Source organism: Phyllobates terribilis, unplaced genomic scaffold (genome assembly GCF_046119375.1).
Source record: "Phyllobates terribilis strain yellow unplaced genomic scaffold, ASM4611937v1 Scaffold_2__4_contigs__length_985480577, whole genome shotgun sequence".
Lineage (NCBI taxonomy): Eukaryota > Metazoa > Chordata > Amphibia > Anura > Dendrobatidae > Phyllobates > Phyllobates terribilis.
Window position 1 is genome coordinate 39,025,485 of NW_027362762.1, and position 18,255 is coordinate 39,043,739.

Consider the following 18,255-nt stretch of genomic DNA (forward strand, 5'->3'; position numbering starts at 1 on the left):
TTTAATACCTGCTGATTGCTAGAGGGAGGTGCCGGCAATACATGACCGCTTGAGAAGGCTTGGAGCAATTGCATTTCTTCCTTCTCTCTGGTGCTAAGAGGACGTGTGTGCATCTCTCTGAAGTCGACTAAAGCTAAGCTATCTTCCCTTGTTTGTTCTCCCTTGTTGTTTTTAGTTGGTAGTGGTGATCGATTAGCGCTCATCCCCTCCCTTCCCTAGCCAGGGCCAAACGCCAGAGAAAGACAGGGCGAGGTTCCTGTGCGGCGATTGGTGTGTCCAGACTCCTGTGTTCCCATCCAGACTCCTGTGTTCCCCTCGACACTCCTCTATTCCTCTCGACACTTCTCTGTTCCTCTCGACATTCCTGTTCCCCTCCAGAATCCTCTCTTCCCCTCCTGAATCCTCTCTTCCCCTCCTGAATCCTCTCTTCCCCTCCTGAATCCTCTCTTCCCCTCATAAATCCTCTCTTCTCCTTTCAGAATCCTTTGTTCCTCTCCAGGCTCCTCCAGACTCCTCTGTTCTTCTCCACACTCCTCTTTTCTCTCCAGATTCCCCTGTTCCTTTCCACACTCCTCTGTTCCATTCCACACTCCTCTGTTCCATTCCACACTCCTCTGTTCCATTCCACACTCCTCTGTTCCATTCCAGACCCCTCTGTTCCCCTCCAGACCCCTCTGTTCCCCTCCAGGCTACCCTGTTCCCTTCCAGGCTCCCCTGTTTTGCTCCATGCTCCTCTGTTCACCTGCAGACTCCTCTGTTCCCGTCACGCACAGTGTGGGAAAGACTAAGTGCCACACGAAGTGATGAGGGGAAGGAAGCCCAAACACTTGGGAAAGGGGGAGTGGAGACCCCTAGGCAGATCTAATAACACCCTGCCTCCCCTACCGTCCCTATATTGGTTCCACACCAATCTCTGAGCAGGAAACCTAAGCCCTGTTGTTACGCTCGCGCCCGGACTGACTGGCGTGAGCTTGATTAGTGATCCCACTGGACCATGAACCGAGGAGTGCCTGGAGGGGCGTAACTAAGTATCAACTCGGTCCGACCAAGGTCACACGGCGGCTCAGTCGACTCCGTGAACCAGGGAGGAACCGAGCAGAGGGACCAGGTGCTAATCCAGGTCAGACCCCGGTCACAGCTATTGACCCCCACCGGGGAATGTAGGAACAGGCAGGTTAGGCTGGCATACAGACAAGTGGGTACTGGCAGGCACGGCTGGTATGAAGACAGGTGGGTATTGGTAGTCATGGCTGGAATGCAGACAGGTGGGCACTGGCAGGCACGGCTGGCATGCAGAGAGGCGGGTACTGGCAGGTAGGAACGCAGGCAGGATAGGGACCAGTACAGACTGGGACACAGGATCAGTGCCGCAGGTGCGGTGGACAACAGAGCGAAACCGCAGATGCAGTGAACGAGCAGAGCAGAGCGAAACCGCCGGAGCGGTGAACAAACAGAGCAGAACCGCCGGAGCGGTGAACAAACAGAGCAGGGCGAAAATGCAGGTGTTGGGAACAAGCAGAGCGGAGCAAAACCGCAGGTGCGGCGAACAAGCATAACGGAGAAAAAACGCAGGTGCGGTGAACAAGCAGAGCAGAGCAAAACCGCAGGTGCGGTGAACAAGCAGAGCAGAGGGGAGCTGCAGGTGCGGTAAACAAGAAGAGAAGAGCGGAACCGCAGGTGCGGTGAACAAGCAGAGCAGAGGGGAGCTGCAGGTGCGGTGAACAAGCAGAGCAGAGCGGAACCGCAGGTGCGGTGAACAAGCAGAGCTGAGCGGAACCGCAGGTGCGGTGAACAAGCAGAGCGGAACCGCCGGTGCGGTGAACAAGCAGAGCAGAGCGGAACCGCAGGTGTGATGAACAAGCAGAACAGAGCAGAAGGTGCAGGCAGACAGGACAGGGCTCTGTTCACATTGGACAGACTGGAAAATACAGGAAGATGGTTAAAACACAGGAGGTAGATACGGAGGCAGGGAAAGGGGACAAGCAGAACCAGTTACACACAAGGTACTTACAATGAAGTAGCGAGTGGACACAAAACTCACAAACAGAAGTACAGAGACAACGAGTTGGAGTTAGGTGCAGGTTAAGATACTGTAGGAAAAGGGAAGGTTCGGACATAGAAACAAACAGGTAACGGGCTAGGGCACTGTTCAGACAGGAACTGAACCAGGAACAAGATACAGGAACGAGCCTGGGAACTCAGCCCCCAGGGTGGCAGAAACAGACTAGAAGTCAGAGATACAGGTAACGGCCCTGGGTACTCAGCCCCACAGACTAGATTCAGGACAGGACCTGGCAACTCACAGTTGCACAGAACACACTGTAAGAAAGTGTTGCTCAGGCACCTCCTACTGGGTGGAGGGGGTTTAAATATCCAGTGACTCACAGCAATAGGCTGGTGACGCATTAGGACTGCGCACACTGTAGCTTTAAGAATCAGGAAGCAACAGCGCCGCCGCCCTAAGCCAGCAGACAAGAGACATACAAACAGCAGGTACTGGAGCAAAGTGTGCAGCCTGGCCTGATAAGATTGCGGTCTTGCATGGTAAGCCATGCAAGCACGCTGCCAGGGATGTTTCACCTGTATATCCCTGGAGCTAGGCCCTAGATAGGGAGTTGGGTGAGCACTGGTCAGTACCCACTATAACCTAAAGAGAACAAGGGAGACAAACAAAGGGGGAAAACTTAGCTTGAGAAGACTCCAGAGAGATAACACCAAACGTCCTTTAAGGGCACCAGAGAGGAAGCTAGCCGACTGCTATAGCCTTCACAAAGGAAAATGAATATCACCGGCGACTCTCTGACGCAGACTGAGAATTAATAAACACCCAGACCAGGGTGTGTCAATCAGAGCAGGAGGGAGGTTGCTGCTGGGTCCAAAAATTAGAAGGATTAAGAAGGCATCTGCAATGCCAAACGCAGTGACCTTCTGCAGCCAGATGCAGAGCGACTGTCTGTTACATCTGACACACCCCTGACAGTACCAGGTTTCTCAGGATAAGAGGTGTTGAATGAACAAACCAACCTAGGGGCATTCACCTCTGATGCCAAAACCCACATCCTTTTCTCCGGATCATAACCCTTCCAGTGCACCAAGTATTGTAGGGAATGACGTTGGAGACGAGAATCTACAGTCCTCGAAATCTGAAACTCCAGATCACCATCAACCATTATTGGGGGCGGCGGTAGGGGTGAGGACTCAACATATTTCTTGAGCAGAGACCTGTGAAAGATATTGTGGATTTTAAGGGCCTGAGCTAGCTCAAGACGAAACGCTACTGGGTTTATGACGATGGTTATTTTATAGGGACCAATAAATCTAGGTCCCAGCTTCTAAGAAGGAACCTTCAATTTGATATTCCTGGTATACAACCACACAAAGACATTCACATTCAGGTCCGGACCTGGCAAGCGTCTCCTGTCAGCCATATGTTTGTACCTGTCTCCCATGATCTTCAAATTACTCAGACCCCCCCACACAGAGTCATGGTCACCACCACCAGGGAAACTCCGGGACAAAGCATCAGTCTTGATATTTTTGACCCCTGAACGGAAAGTGACAACAAAATTGAACCTAGTAGAAAACAGGGACCATCTGGCTTGCCTAGGGTTGAGACATTTAGCCGATTGAAGATATGACAGGTTCTTATGGTCAGTGATAACAGTAATAGGATGGACAGCCCCCTCCAACCAATGTTGCCATTCTACGAACGCTAATTTAATCGCCAAAAGCTCCCTATTACCCACGTCATAATTTCTACCGAAGATAATTTCTTAGAAAAGAAGGCGCGTGGACGCCATTTACCAGGGGACGGACCCTGAGACAACACAGCCCCAACCCCCACCTCCGAAGCATCAACTTCCACAATAAAGGATTGGGAAACATCGGGTTGACTGAGTATAGGTGCACTGGCAAAACAACTCTTCAGGAAGGAAAAAGCCTGGAGGGAAGCATCCGACCATTTGGAAAAATCAGACCCCTTCCTTGTCATGTCAGTGAGGGGTTTCACAATTACTGAATAATTTTGGATGAATTTCCGGTAAAAAATTGGTAAAGCCCAAAAAACGTTGTAGAGCCTTCAGGTTTTCGGGATGGTCCCAATCAAGGACAGCACAGATCTTCTACGGATCCATCCGAAAACCTGAAGATGACAACAGGTACCCCAAAAAACTGCACCTCCTGGACGGCGAAAACACACTTTTCTAGTTTGGCATATAGTTTGTTATCCCTTAATATCTGAAGCACCTGTCTAACATGCCCCCAATTTTTCTCAAAATCAGGTGCGTAAACCAAGATATCATCCAGATAGACCACCACAAACCTCCCCACCAAATGATGGAAAATATCATTAATGAAATGCTGGAACACCGCAGGTGCATTGTTCAGACCGAAAGGCATAACCAGACTCTCGAAATGCCCCTCAGGGGTATTGAATGCTGTTTTCCATTCACCCCCCTCTCTGATTCTAACCAGGTTGTAGGCTCTCCTTAAATCCAACTTGCAGAATAATTTAGCTCCCAAAACCTGGCTGAAAAAATCTGAAATTAGAGTAAGAGGGTATGGATCACGGATGGTAATTTGATTTAAATCCCGGATATCTAAACAGGGACGTAGACCACCATCTTTTTTCTTCACGAAGAAGAACCCTGCCGCCACAGGAGAAGATGAGGGTCTGAAATGTCCCTTCTCCAGACTTTCCGAAATGAAATCCTTCATGGCTTGTCTCTCAGGGTCAGAAAGATTATAAAGTCTGGACTTTGGTAGTTTAGCTCAGGGGGTCAGGTTAATAGGACAGTCATATGCACGATGAGGAGGCGAATCCTGACACCCCTTCTCAGAAAAAAACGTCCTCAAAACTAGACAAAAATGCATGAAAGGTCTCTGTAGAGACAGTAGAAAGGGAAATGTTTAAAGAGTTCTCATGGCAGTAATCTCCCCACTCAATGATCTCCCTGGATTGCCAATCCACCAACGGATTATGTTTCACCAACCAGGGAATACCTAAAACAATTGGGATGGGAAGATTGTCCAGGACATAGCAAGGGATTATTTCACAATGAACTGACCCCACCCTCAGTTTTACGCCGTGTACAATCTGAGTCAGAGCTCTGTGCAAGTGGCGCTGAGTCTATGGCGAAGATGGGAATGGGCTTAGCTAAATTACAGCAAGCAAGACCATCAGTTCTTACAAACTCAGCATCAACCATGCTGACTCCAGCTCCACTGTCAACACAGAAATGTTCTCAGTTTTGCTCTCTAGCACCACCTCTGCTGTCAGGACAAACCGGGAACTGCAGGTTGACGATAAATGCACCCCTTGCTTATCCAACTCCAGACTACCAAGGGTCAATTGAGTCTCCTATTGCTGTTGCTGCTGCTGAACTTCAAAGCGGAGGTCAGTCATCTCCAGACATAGCCTGTGCAGCTGGCCTGACAGCTCAACAATGGGATCCATAAACCAAGAAAAAACAACCACACCAGAGAAAAAAAAATACACATACACAAAAAAAAACCACGTGTCAGTTTCTTTTTTTTCGTATATATGCAAGGTCGTGATAATGTCACACACACTGTGGGAAAGACTAAGATCAACACGAAGGGATGAGGGGAAGGAAGCCCAGGCACTAGGGAAAGGGGGAGTGGAGACCACTAGGCTGATCTAATAACACCCTGCCTCCCCTACCATCCCTATATTGGTTCCACATCAATCGCCAAACAGGAAACCTAAACCCTGTATATCCCTAGAGCTAGGCCCTAGATAGGGAGGGGGTGAGCACTGGTCAGTCCCCACTATAAACTAAAGACAACAATGGAGACAAACAAAGGGGGAAAACTTCGCTTTAGCAAACACCAGAGAGATAACACCAAACGTCCTCCAAGGGCACCAGAGAGGAAGTTAGCCGACTGCTATAGCTCCAAGCCTTGACAAGGGAAAATGAGAATATCACCAGCGATTCTCTGACGCAGACTGAGAGTTAATAGACACCCAGACCAGGGTGTGTCAATCAGAGCAGAAGGGAGGTTGCCGCTGAGTCCAAAAGTGAGGATTAAGAAGGCGTCTGCCAAACGCAGTGACCTTCTGCAGCCAGATGCAGAGTGACTGTCTGTTACATCTGACACACCTGTGACAGTTCCCTTCCAGTCTCCTGTGTTCCCGTCCAGACTCCTGTGTTTCCGTCCAAACTCCTGTGTCCCCTCGATACTCCTCTGTTCCCCTCAACACTCCTCTGTTCCCCTCGAAACTCCTGTTCTCCTGCAGAATCCTCTGTTCCCCTTTCAGAATCATCTGTTCCCCTTTCAGAATCCTCTGTTCCTCTCCAGACTCCTCTGTTCTCCTCCACACTCCTCTGCTCCCTCCAGATTCCTCTGTTCCCTTCCACACTCCTTTGTTCCCTCGATTCCTCTGTCCCCTTCCACACTCATCTGTTCTATTCCAGAACCCTCTGTTCCCTCCAGACTCCTCTGTTCTATTCCAGACCCCTCTGTTCGCCTCTAGACTCCTCTGTTCCCCTCCAGACTCCTCTGTTCCCCTCCAGACTCCTCTGTCCCCCTCCAGACTCCTCTGTCCCCCTCCAGACTCCTCCATTCCCCTCTGCGCTCCTCTGTTTCCCTCCGTGCTCCTCTGTTCCCCTCGAGACTCCTCTGTCCCCTCCAGACTCCTTCGTTCCCCTCCAGACTCCTCTGCTCCCCTCCAGGCTCCCCAGTTCCCCTCCACGCTCCTCTGTTCCGCTCCACGCTCCTCTGTTCCCCTCCAGACTCCTCAGTTACACTCCGTGCTTCTCTGTTGCCCTCCGCGCTCCTTGTTCCCCTCCACACTCCTCTGTTCCCCTCCGCTCTCCTCTGTTCCCCTCCGCACTCCTCTGTTCCCCTCCGCACTCCTCTGTTCCCCTCCGCACTCCTCTGTTCCCCTCCGCACTCCTCTGTTCCCCTCCGCACTCCTCTGTTATTGTCCACGCTCCTCTGTTATTGTCCACGCTCCTAGGTTCCCCTCCAGACTTCTCTGTTGCCCTCCAAACTCCTGTGTCCCCTCTACGCTCCTCTGTTCACAGTACAGGGGGTGCACAGTACAGGAGGAGGTCTGGTCCAGTACAGGAGGGGTGCACAGTACAAGAGGGGGTGTGGTCCAGTACAGGGGGTGCACAGTACAGGGGGAGGTCTGGTCCAGTATGGGGGGTGCACAGTACAGGGGGGAGGTCTGGTCCTGTACAAGGGGGTGCACAGTACAGGAGGAGGTCTGGTCCAGTACAGGGGGGTGCACAGTATAGGGGGAGGTCTGGTCCAGTACAGGGGGGTGCACAGTATAGGGGGAGGTCTGGTCCAGTACAGGGGGGTGCACAGTATAGGAGGAGGTCTGGTCCAGTACAGGGGGGTGCACAATACAGGGGGACATCTGGTCCAGTACAGTGTGAGGTCTGGTCCAGTACAGGGGGGTGCACGGTACAGAGGGGTGCACAGTAGAGTGGGGTGCACAGTACAGGGGGGTGCACAGTACAGGGGGGGGTCTGGTCCAGTACAGTGTGAGGTCTGGTCCAGTACAGGGGGGTGCACGGTACAGAGGGGTGCACAGTAGAGTGGGGTGCACAGTAGAGTGGGGTGCACAGTACAGAGGGAGGTCTGGTTGAGTACAGGGGGTGCACAGTACAGGAAGAGGTCTGGTCCAGTACAGGAGGGGTGCACAGTACAAGAGGGGGTGTGATCCAGTACAGGGGGTGCACAGTACAGGGGGAGGTCTGGTCCAGTATGGGGGGTGCACAGTACATGGGGAGGTCTGGTCCAGTACAGGGGGGTGCACAGTACAGGGGGGTGCACAGTACAGGAGGAGGTCTGGTCCAGTACATGGGGAGGTCTGGTCCAGTACAGGGGGGTGCACAGTCAGGAGGAGGTCTGGTCCAGTACAGGGGGTGCACAGTACAGGGGGGTGCACAGTACAGGAGGAGGTCTGGTCCAGTACAGGGGGTGCACAGTACAGGGGGGTGCACAGTACAGGAGGAGGTCTGGTCCAGTACATGGGGAGGTCTGGTCCAGTACAGGGGGGTGCACAGTCAGGAGGAGGTCTGGTCCAGTACAGGGGGTGCACAGTACAGGGGGGTGCACAGTACAGGAGGAGGTCTGGTCCAGTACAGCGGGGTGCACAGTACAGGAGGAGGTCTGGTCCAGTACAGGGGGGTGCACAGTACAGGGGGAGGTCTGGTCCAGTACAGGGGGAGGTCTGGTCCAGTACAGGGGGTGTACAGTACAGGGGGAGGTCTGGTCCAGTACAGGGGGTGCACAGTACAGGAGGCGGTCTGGTCCAGTACAGGGGGTGCACAGTTCAGGAGGAGGTCTGGTCCAGTACAGGGGGAGGTCTGGTCCAGTACAGGGGGGTGCACAGTACAGGAGAAGGTCTGGTCCAGTACAGGGGGTTGCACAGTACAGGAGGAGGTCTGGTCCAGTACAGGGGGTGCACAGTACAGGGGGGTGCATAGTACAGGAGGAGGTCTGGTCCAGTACAGGGGGGTGCACAGTACAGGGGGAGGTCTGGTCCAGTACAGTGGGGTGCACAGTACAGGAGGAGGTCTGATCCAGTACAAGGGGGTGCACAGTACAGGGGGAGGTCTGGTCCAGTACAGGGGGGTGCACAGTACAGGAGAAGGTCTTGTCCAGTACAGGGGGAGGTCTGGTCCAGTACAGGGGGGTGCACAGTACAGGGGGGTGCACAGTACAAGAGGAGGTCTGGCCCAGTACAGGGGGGTGCACAGTACAGGGGGAGGTCTGGTCCAGTACAGCGGGGTGCACAGTACAGGGGGGTGCACAGTACAGGAGGAGGTCTGGTCCAGTACAGGGGGGTGCACAGTACAGGAGGAGGTCTGGTCCAGTACAGGGGGTGCACAGTACAGGAGGAGGTCTGGTCCAGTACAGGGGGGTGCACAGTACAGAGGGAGGTCTGGTCCAGTACAGGGGGGTGCACAGTACAGAGGGAGGTCTGGTCCAGTACAGGGGGGTGCACAGTTCAGGAGGAGGTCTGGTCCAGTACAGAGGGAGATCTGGTCCAGTACAGGGGGGTGCACAGTACAGGAGGAGTTCTGGTCCAGTACAGGGGGGTGCACAGTACAGAAGGAGGTCTGGTCCAGTACAGGGGGGTGCACAGTACAGAGGGAGGTCTGGTCCAGTACAGGGGGGTGCACAGTTCAGGAGAAGGTCTGGTCCAGTACAGGTGGAGGTCTGGTCCAGTACAGGGGGTGCACAGTACAGGAGGAGGTCTGGTCCAATATAGGGGGGTGCACAGTACAGATGGAGGTCTGGTCCAGTACAGGGGGGTGCACAGTACAGGAGGAGGTCTGGTCCAGTACAGGGGGAGGTCTGGTCCAGTACAGGGAGGTGCACAGTTGAGGAGGAGGTCTGGTCCTGTACAGGGGGAGGTCTGGTCCAGTACAGGGGGAGGTCTGGTCCAGTACAGGGGGGTGCACAGTACAGGGGGGTTGCACAGTACAGAGGGAGGTCTGGTCCAGTACAGGGGGGTGCACAGTACAGGGGGAGGTCTGGTCCAGTACAGGGGGTGCACAGTACACAGCAGTGTTTGGCTGCGCCCCTCCTCGCACGCTGCAGCCAGTAGTAACAGTGGGAAGTTTTGGGAGTTTCCCTTCCTCCAGCAGAGGCTCCTCATCCTCCTCAGCCTCCCCGGTCACATCTGCCGCTGTCATCTCCGGACCAGGACAGCCCCGCTGACTCCGGTTCTGCCACCAGCTGCGGACACTTCCAGGACAGCGGCCCCGGTAGGTTCATCACCGTTATCCCTTCTGTCGCCCACATGACTTGATGATATCGGGGGTCTCTGTAGTCACAAATATGGAGAAAGGCGTCATGATAGCTACCAGTCACAGAGACGGGGGGATCCGAATCCTGGATCGTGTCTACAAATTAGGGTCGGGGGGGGGGGGGGGAGAACTCCCCCTGTAGTGGAGGCCCCGGCACCGCTGCTGCTAATCCCCGGAGATAAGCGACCGCTTTGGACGATCCCAGGAGATCAGCGAGACACAGAAACATGTGGAGAGAGGTGCGAGGGAGAGGGGAACTACAGGTCGCAGAATGCCATGGAACCAGGAGCTGCCAGTCCTGCTGTCACCTCAGGGCCAAAGAGTCAAAGGTTTGGTTTTTTGCCTCATCCATGTGCATAAGATAAAGCATCCAACCTGCCACACGTACAAATGTACTCAGGACCCCAAAATCTATACAGACCCCCAAAACAAATATAGATACAAGATCTGCTATATCAAAATAGACCCTAGACCCGCCCCCAAACTAATAAGGACCCCAGACCAGACCCCAAAATCAATACAGACCCCAGACCAGCCCCTCTCAACAACTAGAGACCCCAGACCAGCCCGCTAAACAACTATAGATCCCTGACCAGACCCCCTAAACAACTAGAGGTCCCAGACCAGCCCCCCTAAACAACTAGAGATCCCTGACCAGACCCCCTCAACAACTAGAGACCCCAGACCAGCTCCCCTAAATAACTAGAGATCCCTGACCAGACCCCCAAAACAACTAGGGACCCCAGACCAGCCCCCCTAAATAACTAGAGATCCCTGACCAGCCCCCCTCAACAACTAGAGATCCCTGACCAGACCCCCAAAACAACTAGGGACCCCAGACCAGCCCCCCTAAATAACTAGAGACCCCAGACCAGACCCCCAAAACAACTAGAGACCCCAGACCAGACCCCCAAAACAACTAGAGATCCCAGACCAGACCCCCTAAATAACTAGAAACCCCAGACCAGACCCCCTCAACATCCAGAGATCCCAGACCAGCCCCCCTAAATAACCAGAGATACCTGACCAGCCCCCCTAAACAACTAGAGATCCCTGACCAGCCCCCCTCAACAACTAGAGATCCCTGACCAGACCCCCAAAACAACTAGGGACCCCAGACCCGCCCCCCTAAATAACTAGAGATCCCTGACCAGACCCCCAAAACAACTAGAGACCCCTGACCAGCCCCCCTCAACAACTAGAGACCCCTGACCAGCCCCTCTCAACAACTAGGGACCCCATACCCGCAAAACAACTAGAGACCCCAGACCAGACCCCCTAAACAACTAGAGATCCCAGACCCTACCCCCAAAACAACTAGAGATCCGAGACCAGCCCCCCTAAACAACTAGAGATCCCAGACCAGCCCCCCTAAACAACTAGAGATCCCAGACAAGATTCCCAAAACAACTAGAGACCCCAGACTAGCCCCCCTCAACAACTAGAGACCTCAGACCAGACGCCTGACCAGACCCCAAAACAAATATAGATACAAGATCTGCTAAATCAAAATAGACCCTAGACCAGGCCCCCAAACTAATAAGGACCCCAGACCTGAAAATCAATACAGATCGCAAACCAGCCCCCCTCAACAACTAGAGACCCTGACCAGACCCCCAAAACAACTAGAGACCCCAGACCACCAAAACAAGTAGAGACCCCAGACCAGCCCTCCTCCACAACCAGAGACCCCTGATCAGACCCACAAAACAACTAGAGACCCCAGACCAGCCCTCCTCCACAACCAGAGATCCCAGACCAGACGCCCAAAACAACTAGAGATCCAAGACCAGACCCCCAAAACAACTAGAGACTCCAGACCAGCCCCCCTAAACAACTAGAGATCCCAGTCCAGACGCCCCACCAGACCCCGAAACAAATATAAATAGAAGATCTGCTAAATCAAAATAGACCTCAGACCCGGCCCCCAAACTAATAAGGACCCCAGACCAGACCTGAAAATCAATATAGACCCCAGACCATCCTCCCTAAATAATACAGATGCCAGGCAAGTTCCCGTCAATAAATACGGCTCCCTGACTCCCTAAGCAAATATAGACCCCCGACAAGACCCCCTAAATTGATACAGCCCCCAGATCTAACCTTTTAAAGAAATACAGACAATCCCTCAGCCTGCTAAATCAATATGGACCCCAGACCACAACCCTTAAACTAATACTGATTCTACATCAGACCTGTTAAACTAATGCAGAACCCAAACCAAACCCCCTAAATAATACAAATGCCAGGCAAGACCCCATAAACTAATAAAGACCCCAGACCAGGCCCCTGAACAAATACAAACACCAGACTAAAGCTCCTAAACTACAGATTCAAGATAAGACCACCCAAACTAATACAGATCCTCGTGCAGACCCCCAAAACAATACAGACACCAGACCTGACCCATAAACGAATTCCAAACCTGATCCCTAAATATAGACCACCTGAGCAGCCCCCCCTAAATATGACCCCAGACAAGACACGTCTTGATATGTGATGATTTTCCAACCACATCTGCTGAAAGTTTGCTCCAAGCATCTACTACTCCTTCACCGAATATATTCTGACGTTTTCTCTGATCTTCAGATTTGTGCCCCTTTTCCTTGTGTCCAGGTTCTTATTTAACCCTTTCATGTATGTACAAGTTTCGATCATGTGCGGACCCCCCCCTCCCCACCCCCGTTTTCCCCCTTTTTTTTAGTGACTATATTGATAATTTGCAGCCCGGGAACCATAAATGGGCAAACGGCCCTCGCACTATCCACCGCCGGCCCTGGACTCTGCTTATTATATGACGGGTATGATCCTGGCACACGGCTCCCCGCACACAGCGCCGACACATTTATCTTCCTGCTACATTAAACATAAGGAAGGAAATATCTGTATCTACAACAGAACATGAAGTAATCACATTGTATCACCTCCCCCATGTCCTAATGAGCCAGATACCGAGCCTTAAAGGGAAAGAAGCAGCATCAATATGGGTGGACAGATAGATGATAGATAGATCAGGGGTCCTCAAACTTTTTAAACAGGGGGCCAGTTCACGGTCCCTCAGACCATTGGAGGGCCGGAATATAGTTTTAAAAAAAAAACTATGAACAAATTCCTCTGCACCCTGCACATATCTTATTTTTAAGTTAAAAAAACAAAACGGGAACAAATACAATATTTAAAATGAAGAACAAGTAAAGTTAAATCAAGAAACTTACCGGTATTTCAATAGGCAGGTAAATGTCCCCAATAGGCAGCATAGGTCCTCAATAGGCAGGTAAATGTCCCCAATAGGCAGCATAGGTCCCCAATAGGCAGGTAAATGTCCCCAATAGGCAGGTAAATGTCCCCAATAGGCAGGTAAATGTCCACAATAGGCAGGTAAATGTCCCCAATAGGCAGCATAGGTCCCCAATAGGCAGGTAAATGTCCCCAATAGGCAGCATAGGTCCCCATTAGGCAGGTAAATGTCCCCAATAGGCAGCATCGGTCCCCAATAGGCAGCATAGGTCCCCAATAGGCAGGTAAATCTCCCCAATAGGCAGCATAGGTCCCCATTAGGCAGGTAAATGTCCCCAATAGGCAGCATAGGTCCCCATTAGGCAGGTAAATGTTCCCAATAGGCAGCATCGGTCCCCAATAGGCAGCATAGGTCCCCAATAGGCAGGTAAATCTCCCCAATAGGCAGCATAGGTCCCCAATAGGCAGGTAAATCTCCCCAATAGGCAGCATAGGTCCCCATTAGGCAGGTAAATCTCCCCAATAGGCAGCATAGGTCCTCATTAGGCAGGTAAATGTCCCCAATAGGCAGCATAGGTCCCCAATAGGCAGGTAAATGTCCCCAATAGGCAGGTAAATGTCCCCAATAGGCAGGTAAATGTCCCCAATAGGCAGCATAGGTCCCCAATAGGCAGGTAAATGTCCCCAATAGGCAGCATAGGTCCCCATTAGGCAGGTAAATGTCCCCAATAGGCAGCATCGGTCCCCAATAGGCAGCATAGGTCCCCAATAGGCAGGTAAATCTCCCCAATAGGCAGCATAGGTCCCCAATAGGCAGGTAAATCTCCCCAATAGGCAGCATAGGTCCCCATTAGGCAGGTAAATGTCCCCAATAGGCAGCATAGGTCCCCATTAGGCAGGTAAATGTCCCCAATAGGCAGCATCGGTCCCCAATAGGCAGCATAGGTCCCCAATAGGCAGGTAAATCTCCCCAATAGGCAGCATAGGTCCCCAATAGGCATGTAAATCTCCCCAATAGGCAGCATAGGTCCCCATTAGGCAGGTAAATCTCCCCAATAGGCAGCATAGGTCCTCATTAGGCAGGTAAATGTCCCCAATAGGCAGCATAGGTCCCCAATAGGCAGGTAAATGTCCCCAATAGGCAGCATAGGTCCCCAATAGGCAGGTAAATCTCCCCAATAGGCAGCATAGGTCCCCATTAGGCAGGTAAATCTCCCCAATAGGCAGGTAAATCTCCCCAATAGGCAGCATAGGTCCCCATTAGGCAGGTAAATCTCCCCAATAGGCAGCATAGGTCCCCAATAGGCAGGTAAATCTCCCCAATAGGCAGCATAGGTCCCCAATAGGCAGGTAAATCTCCCCAATAGGCAGCATAGGTCCCCAATAGGCAGGTAAATCTTCCCAATAGGCAGCATAGGTCCCCAATAGGCAGGTAAATGTCCCCAATAGGCAACATAGGTCCCCAATAGGCAGGTAAATGTCCCCAATAGGCAGCATGGGTCCCCAATAGGCATGTAAATGTCCCCAATAGGCAGGTAAATCTCCCCAATAGGCAGCATAGGTCCCCAATAGGCAGGTAAATGTCCCCAATAGGCAACATAGGTCCCCAATAGGCAGGTAAATGTCCCCAATAGGCAGCATAGGTCCCCAATAGGCAGGTAAATGTCCCCAATAAGCAGGTAAATGTCCCCAATAGGCAGCATAGGTCCCCAATAAGCAGGTAAATGTCCCCAATAGACAGCATAGGTCCCCAATAGGCAGCATAGGTCCTCAATAGGCAGGTAAATGTCCCCAATAGGCAGCATAGGTCCTCAATAGGCAGGTAAATGTCCCCAATAGGCAACATAGGTCCCCAATAGGCAGGTAAATGTCCCCAATAGGCAGCATAGGTCCCCAATAGGCAGGTAAATGTCCCCAATAGGCAGCATAGGTCCCCAATAGGCAGGTAAATATCCCCAATATGTAGCATAGGTCTCTAATAGGCAGGTAAATGTACCCAATATGTAGCATAGGTCTCCAATAGGCAGGTAAATGTCCCCAATAGGCAGGTAAATGTCCCCAATAAGCAGGTAAATGTCCTCAATAGGCAGCATAGGTCCCCAATAGGCAGGTAAATGTCCCCAATAGGCAGCATAGGTCCCCAATAGGCAGGTAAATGTCCCCAATAGGCAACATAGGTCCCCAATAGGCAGGTAAATGTCCCCAATAGGCAGCATAGGTCCCCAATAGGCAGGTAAATGTCCCCAATAGGCAGCATGGGTCCTCAATAGGCAGGTAAATGTCCTCAATAGGCAGCATAGGTCCCCAATAGGCAGGTAAATGTACCCAATAGGCAGCATAGGTCTCTAATAGGCAGGTAAATGTCCCCAATATGTAGCATAGGTCCCCAATAGGCAGGTAAATATCCCCAATATGTAGCATAGGTCTCTAATAGGCAGGTAAATGTCCCCAATATGTAGCATAGGTCCCCAATAGGCAGGTAAATATCCCCAATATGTAGCATAGGTCCCCAATAGGCAGGTAAATCTCCCCAATAGGCAGGTAAATCTCCCCAATAGGCAGCATAGGTCCCCATTAGGCAGGTAAATCTCCCCAATAGGCAGCATAGGTCCCCAATAGGCAGGTAAATCTCCCCAATAGGCAGCATAGGTCCCCAATAGGCAGGTAAATGTCCCCAATAGGCAGCATGGGTCCCCAATAGGCATGTAAATGTCCCCAATAGGCAGGTAAATCTCCCCAATAGGCAGCATAGGTCCCCAATAGGCAGGTAAATGTCCCCAATAGGCAGGTAAATGTCCCCAATAAGCAGGTAAATGTCCTCAATAGGCAGCATAGGTCCCCAATAGGCAGGTAAATGTCCCCAATAGGCAGCATGGGTCCTCAATAGGCAGGTAAATGTCCTTAATAGGCAGCATAGGTCCCCAATAGGCAGGTAAATGTACCCAATAGGCAGCATAGGTCTCTAATAGGCAGGTAAATGTCCTCAATAGGCAGCATAGGTCCCCAATAGGCAGGTAAATGTCCCCAATATGTAGCATAGGTCCCCAATAGGCAGGTAAATATCCCCAATATGTAGCATAGGTCTCTAATAGGCAGGTAAATGTCCCCAATATGTAGCATAGGTCCCCAATAGGCAGGTAAATATCCCCAATATGTAGCATAGGTCTCTAATAGGCAGGTAAATGTACCCAATATGTAGCATAGGTCCCCAATAGGCAGGTAAATATCCCCAATATGTAGCATAGGTCTCTAATAGGCAGGTAAATGTACCCAATATGTAGCATAGGTCCCCAATAGGCAGGTAAATATCCCCAATATGTAGCATAGGTCTCTAATAGGCAGGTAAATGTCCCCAATATGTAGCATAGGTCCCCAATAGGCAGGTAAATATCCCCAATATGTAGCATAGGTCCCCAATAGGCAGGTAAATGTACCCAATATGTAGCATAGGTCCCCAATAGGCAGGTAAATGTCCCCAATAGGCAGCATAGGTCCCCAATAGGCAGCATAGGTCCCCAATAGGCAGGTAAATCTCCCCAATAGGCAGCATAGGTCCCCATTAGGCAGGTAAATCTCCCCAATAGGCAGCATAGGTCCCCAATAGGCAGGTAAATGTCCCCAATAGGCAGCATAGGTCCCCAATAGGCAGGTAAATATCCCCAATATGTAGCATAGGTCTCTAATAGGCAGGTAAATGTACCCAATATGTAGCATAGGTCTCCAATAGGCAGGTAAATGTCCCCAATAGGCAGGTAAATGTCCCCATTAGGCAGGTAAATCTCCCCGATAGGCAGCATAGGTCCCCAATAGGCAGGTAAATCTCCCCAATAGGCAGCATAGGTCCCCAATAGGCAGGTAAATCTCCCCAATAGGCAGCATAGGTCCCCAATAGGCAGGTAAATCTCCCCAATAGGCAGCATAGGTCCCCAATAGGCAGGTAAATGTCCCCAATAGGCAACATAGGTCCCCAATAGGCAGGTAAATGTCCCCAATAGGCAGCATGGGTCCCCAATAGGCATGTAAATGTCCCCAATAGGCAGGTAAATCTCCCCAATAGGCAGCATAGGTCCCCAATAGGCAGGTAAATGTCCCCAATAGGCAACATAGGTCCCCAATAGGCAGGTAAATGTCCCCAATAGGCAGCATAGGTCCCCAATAGGCAGGTAAATGTCCCCAATAAGCAGGTAAATGTCCCCAATAGGCAGCATAGGTCCCCAATAAGCAGGTAAATGTCCCCAATAGACAGCATAGGTCCCCAATAGGCAGCTTAGGTCCCCAATAGGTAGGTAAATATCCCCAATAGGCAGCATAGGTCCTCAATAGGCAGGTAAATGTCCCCAATAGGCAGAATAGGTCCTCAATAGGCAGGTAAATGTCCCCAATAGGCAACATAGGTCCCCAATAGGCAGGTAAATGTCCCCAATAGGCAGCATAGGTCCCCAATAGGCAGGTAAATGTCCCCAATAGGCAGCATAGGTCCCCAATAGGCAGGTAAATATCCCCAATATGTAGCATAGGTCTCTAATAGGCAGGTAAATGTACCCAATATGTAGCATAGGTCTCCAATAGGCAGGTAAATGTCCCCAATAGGCAGGTAAATGTCCCCAATAAGCAGGTAAATGTCCCCAATAGGCAGCATAGGTCCCCAATAGGCAGGTAAATGTCCCCAATAGGCAGCATAGGTCCCCAATAGGCAGGTAAATGTCCCCAATAGGCAACATAGGTCCCCAATAGGCAGGTAAATGTCCCCAATAGGCAGCATAGGTCCCCAATAGGCAGGTAAATGTCCCCAATAGGCAGCATGGGTCCTCAATAGGCAGGTAAATGTCCTCAATAGGCAGCATAGGTCCCCAATAGGCAGGTAAATATCCCCAATATGTAGCATAGGTCTCTAATAGGCAGGTAAATGTCCCCAATATGTAGCATAGGTCTTTAATAGGCAGGTAAATGTCCCCAATATGTAGCATAGGTCTCTAATAGGCAGGTAAATGTCCCCAATATGTAGCATAGGTCCCCAATAGGCAGGTAAATATCCCCAATATGTAGCATAGGTCTCTAATAGGCAGGTAAATGTACCCAATATGTAGCATAGGTCCCCAATAGTCAGGTAAATATCCCCAATATGTAGCATAGGTCTCTAATAGGCAGGTAAATGTACCCAATATGTAGCATAGGTCTCTAATAGGCAGGTAAATGTCCCCAATATGTAGCATAGGTCCCCAAT

General features: G+C 51.3%; 1 protein-coding gene across 1 annotated transcript in view; it reads left to right on the forward strand.

Moving 5' to 3' along the window:
• The first annotated feature begins 9,456 nt into the window (after positions 1–9,456).
• The window catches only part of LOC141190620 (sialidase-3-like), a 101,398-nt gene continuing 92,599 nt past the window's right edge, over positions 9,457–18,255 (forward strand). Inside the window, exon 1 of the mRNA XM_073661238.1 lies at positions 9,457–9,752. The gene's annotated coding sequence lies outside the window, so the exon portion shown is untranslated. The remainder of the gene's footprint in view (positions 9,753–18,255) is intronic.